At 34.2% G+C, this 4,736-nt stretch overlaps 1 pseudogene; it reads right to left on the bottom strand.

Moving 5' to 3' along the window:
* Window positions 1-908: 908 nt before the first annotated feature.
* The window catches only part of LOC119614997, a 4,899-nt pseudogene continuing 1,071 nt past the window's right edge, over window positions 909-4,736 (bottom strand).

The raw sequence follows: 4,736 nt of genomic DNA, 5'->3' as shown, positions 1-4,736 counted from the left end.
AGTCTATAGTCTAGTCTATAGTCTAGTCTATAGTCTAGTCTATAGTCTAGTCTATAGTCTAGTCTATAGTCTAGTCTATAGTCTAGTCTATAGTCTAGTCTATAGTCTAGTCTATCTAGTCTATAGTCTAGTCTATAGTCTAGTCTATAGTCTAGTCTATAGTCTAGTCTATAGTCTAGTCTATAGTCTAGTCTATAGTCTAGTCTATAGTCTAGTCTATAGTCTAGTCTATAGTCTAGTCTATAGTCTAGTCTATAGTCTAGTCTATAGTCTAGTCTATAGTCTAGTCTATAGTCTAGTCTATAGTCTAGTCTATAGTCTAGTCTATAGTCTAGTCTATAGTCTAGTCTATAGTCTAGTCTATAGTCTAGTCTATAGTCTAGTCTATAGTCTAGTCTATAGTCTAGTCTATAGTCTAGTCTATAGTCTAGTCTATAGTCTAGTCTATAGTCTAGTCTATAGTCTAGTCTATAGTCTAGACTAAAGTCTAATCTATAGTCTAGTCTATAGTCCAGTCTATAGTCTAGTCAATAGTCTAGTAGTTTTTCGTGTAGCTTTTAGTACCATTAGAATTCCATTTAATGTTACCACTCTTCAATGATTCATATTATTTTTTCGCCCATTGGTCATATAGATATCACCTTAATTTAAATGTTTTCTATACATAATGTTGGTCTGTTGGGTGATGATCTAATTAGTTCTTTTATAGAAGAAAAAACACATTAAAGTAAAGCTGAATTTTGTTCTCACAGTTTTGAGTAAATTAAGTGTAATTTAAAATAACACATACAGTTTAATTAAACTAGGGCGAATTGAAATGTTACAAGAGAAAAAAACAATTGATATCAAAGAGTTGCAAAAAAGCTTGAGATCTCAATAGATATTGACAGAATATCCTGCTATTACTTGTTCCTCTAAGTGATTTATTCAAAAGTGAACAATGATTTATTAAATATCTGATAAACACTTGCCTGTTTACGTCTGGCTTCTTCAACTTCATCTTGCAGACGTTTGGTTTCTTCATCCTTGGCATTGACCTCGTCTTGAATGCGTTGCACTTCCATTTGTTTGGCCATGATTTCCTCTTCGAGTTTAGCCTTTTCGGCGGCTTCCATATTCTTGGCCTCTTCGAGACGATTCAACATGGCTTGCAATTCCTTCTGGCGCAATTCCAATTCATCCTTGGCGGCTTGCAATTGTTTCAATTGCTCTTCGAGACGACGAATCATCTCTTGGGCTTCCATTAAGTCCTTTTGTGAACGTTCCATTTCCTCTTGCATTTGCTTGAGACGATCTTCGTACTCTTGCTGTTTCTTTTCGGCACGTTCACGGGCAGCCAAAGCCAATTGGAGTTTTTCACTGAAAAAAAAGCAACAATGAAATTAATAGCCATTTTATGGATAGAATAGGAAAATTTAGTTTCTTACCGTTCCTGTTGCTTAGCATTCTTTTCCTCACGTGCTTGGGCCTTCATTTGTTGCACATCAATGGTATCCGGGCTTACGACGACGCATATACAACTCATGGTTACCCATGCACAAGGCCAAAATACGTTTGTTGATCCTCACGCGGGGAGCGAAGAAAACAAAATCGGGGGCTTTCTTATCGATGGGCTTAATGATGAACTTCTTGTCCGAAAAGGAAATATTACGATTTCTGACCAGGGGAAACCAATTTTTCGGTGTCAATTTACCTCTTGCTCGTAGATATTCAAACCCAAAGCATCAACACCCACCACAAATCGTACCCTTTTATTTTGATTTCAAAATAGTTCACACCAGACATTTCCAAATCCTGAGCAATTTTCAAATATTCCATCATGGCATCTTCGCGCAACATACCACGGTGTTCCTGCCACCAGGTCATTATCGATTGCTCCCATTCCTCCTTGGACATTTTGTGCTGATCGATGACACGTTGAGGCAATAGGCGATCATTGGGCCAAGAAACCGGCTGTGTGTAGGGATTTATTGTGATCGCCGTGACGAGCCTGCACAGCATAGGAGGCCAAGAGGACTGAAGTTTCAGGAGGACAATAGATTTCATCTGATAATATGGCATTCTTAACTTGTAAGTAGAAGAGACGTAGCGTTATATCTTGGATCAATTCTTCGGCCACATCTTCGGGATAGAATTTAGCACGAATCTGATTGTAAAGGATTTTCCTTTTTAACATCTTGATTCATAACCTAGTGGGGGTGGAGGGTACGAAAATTAAGAGAATTTTAGTAGAGTTTTAAAATTATTTGAGATTTGTATGATTTTATTTTCAATATTTAAAATAAACTTAAAACGAACTTAATATTGTTAAAAAAAGAAATAACAACTTGAAAACTTAAAAAAAACTAAAGTCTTTATAAAAGGATAATTTAAGGAAAACATGTAACATGTTGTAAAATAACTTTCAAAATTAACCAAAAATGGTTAATAATTTCATCATTTAATTTACCCATGTTGAAAATGGCATTGATCCAGTCTGTTGGCATTTAAAATTAATAATAATGATAAAATTTATTAAATTTTTTTATATGTATATAAATTAGAAATCCTTAATTTAACATTTAAATTTAAACAATATATGATAAAATATATAAAAGGAAAAGCTGCTACTTTAAGAGATGGGAAATGTACAATTTAACAAATTTATTACTCTTAAATTTATAACTACATTTTTCTACTTTTCTGATTACATTATGAAACTGGCAGCAAATTGGGAATGTTTATTTAAAAGATTTTTTTCTTGTTTGCCACCCACCATATCTTCACCATCGCTATCATCACTTTCATCATTTGATTCTGATGATGATGATGATGCCCATCGCTGTTTTCTTATCCACATATTTTTTAACACGTTTTAAATATTTTATTGTTTTTATTGCCGGTGATTCGGGCTAATAAGTGTCAAATTTATTATTTATTATTAAATATAAAATGACATTATTTTTTTCATTATTATTTTAAATATTATAAGATTTTTGTGGTTTTTAGGAGGGGACTTAAATTTTCTTTAATTTGCCAATTGTATGAGTTATTATTAACTAATACATTGAAAAATAACAGTTGAGATGATTTTTAGTTCCATTCTAGATAAGTTTTCGTTCAGTTTAGTTCTGGTTAAGTTATAATTTCTCCTATATATGTATGTTTTAGTTCACTTCTAGTTCCGCTCTAGTTTAGTTTTAGTTCTGTTCTAGTTTAGTCCTAGTTCTGTTTTATTCAAGTTCCGTTATAGTTCAGTTCTAGTTCAATTCTGGTTCTGTTCTACTTTCTGTTCAGGTTCTGTTTCTGGTTCTGTTTTCTGTTTCTGTTCTGGTTCTGTTCTGGTTCTGTTCTGGTTCTGTTCTGGTTCTGGTTCTGTGTCTGGTTCAGTTCTAGTTCTGTTCTATTTCTGTTCTAGTTCTGTTCTGTTCTAGTCTGTTCTAGTTCTGTTCTAGTTCCTGTTCTAGTTCCGCTCTAGTTAGTTTTAGTTCTGTTCTATTTAGTCCCAGTTTCTGTTTTATTCAAGTTCCGTTATAGTTCGTTCTGTTCAGTTCATTTCTAGTTCAGTTCTAGTTCTGTTCAAGTTCAGTTCGAGTTCAGTTCTAGTTCAGTTCTAGTTCAGTTCTAGTTCAGTTCTAGTTCAGTTCTAGTTCAGTTCTAGTTCTGTTCAAGTTCAGTTTTAGTTCAGTTCTAGTTCAGTTCTAGTTCAGTTCTAGTTCAGTTCTAGTTCAGTTCTAGTTCAGTTTAGGTCATACTAGTTAGTTCTAGTTCAGTTCTAGTTCATTAGTTCAGTCTAGTTCAAGTTCAGTTCTAGTTCAGTTCTAGTTCAGTTCTAGTTCAGTTCTAGTTCAGTTCTAGTTCAGTTCTAGTTCAGTTCTAGTTCATTCTAGTTCAGTTCTAGTTCAGTTCTAGTTCAGTTCTAGTTCAGTTCTAGTTTCAGTTCTAGTTCAGTTTCTAGTTAGTTCTAGTTCGTTCAGTCATTTTAGTTCATTCGAGTTCAGTTCTAGTTCAGTTCTAGTGCAGTTTTAGTTCAGTTCTAGTTCAGTTTTAGTTCAGTACTAGTTCAGTTCTAGTTCAGTTCTAGTTCAATTTTAGTTCAGTTCTAGTTCAGTTCTAGTTCAGTTCTAGTTCAGTTCTAGTTCAGTTCTAGTTCAGTTCTAGTTCAGTTCTAGTTCAGTTCTAGTTCAGTTCTAGTTCAGTTCTAGTTCAGTTCAGTTCTGTTCAAGTTCAGTTCTAGTTCAGTTCTAGTTCTGTTCAAGTTCAGTTCTAGTTCAGTTCTAGTTGTTCAGTTCTAGTTCAGTTCTAGTTCAGTTTCTAGTTCAGTTCTAGTTCAGTTCTAGTTCAGTTCTAGTTCAGTTCTAGTTCAGTTCTAGTTCAGTTCTAGTTCAGTTCAGTTAGTAGTTCTAGTTCAGTTCTAGTTCAGTTCTAGTTCAGTTCTAGTTCAGTTCTAGTTCAGTTCTAGTTCAGTTCTAGTTCAGTTCTAGTTCAGTTCTAGTTCAGTTCTAGTTCAGTTCTAGTTCAGTTCTAGTTCAGTTCTAGTTCAGTTCTAGTTCAGTTCTAGTTCAGTTCTAGTTCAGTTCTAGTTCAGTTCTAGTTCAGTTCTAGTTCAGTTCTAGTTCAGTTCTAGTTCAGTTCTAGTTCAGTTCTAGTTCAGTTCTAGTTCAGTTCTAGTTCAGTTCTAGTTCAGTTCAGTTCAGTTCTAGTTCAGTTCTAGTTCAGTTCTAGTTCAGTTCTATAGTTCAGTTCTAGTTCAGTTC

Source organism: Lucilia sericata, unplaced genomic scaffold (assembly GCF_015586225.1).
Source record: "Lucilia sericata isolate MDLA Ls3-8-SP2 unplaced genomic scaffold, ASM1558622v1 Contig003867F_arrow, whole genome shotgun sequence".
In the NCBI taxonomy this organism is placed as follows: Eukaryota; Metazoa; Arthropoda; class Insecta; order Diptera; family Calliphoridae; genus Lucilia; species Lucilia sericata.
The sequence above is the reverse complement of the archived record's forward strand: the minus strand, read 5'-3'. Positions and strand labels throughout refer to the sequence as shown.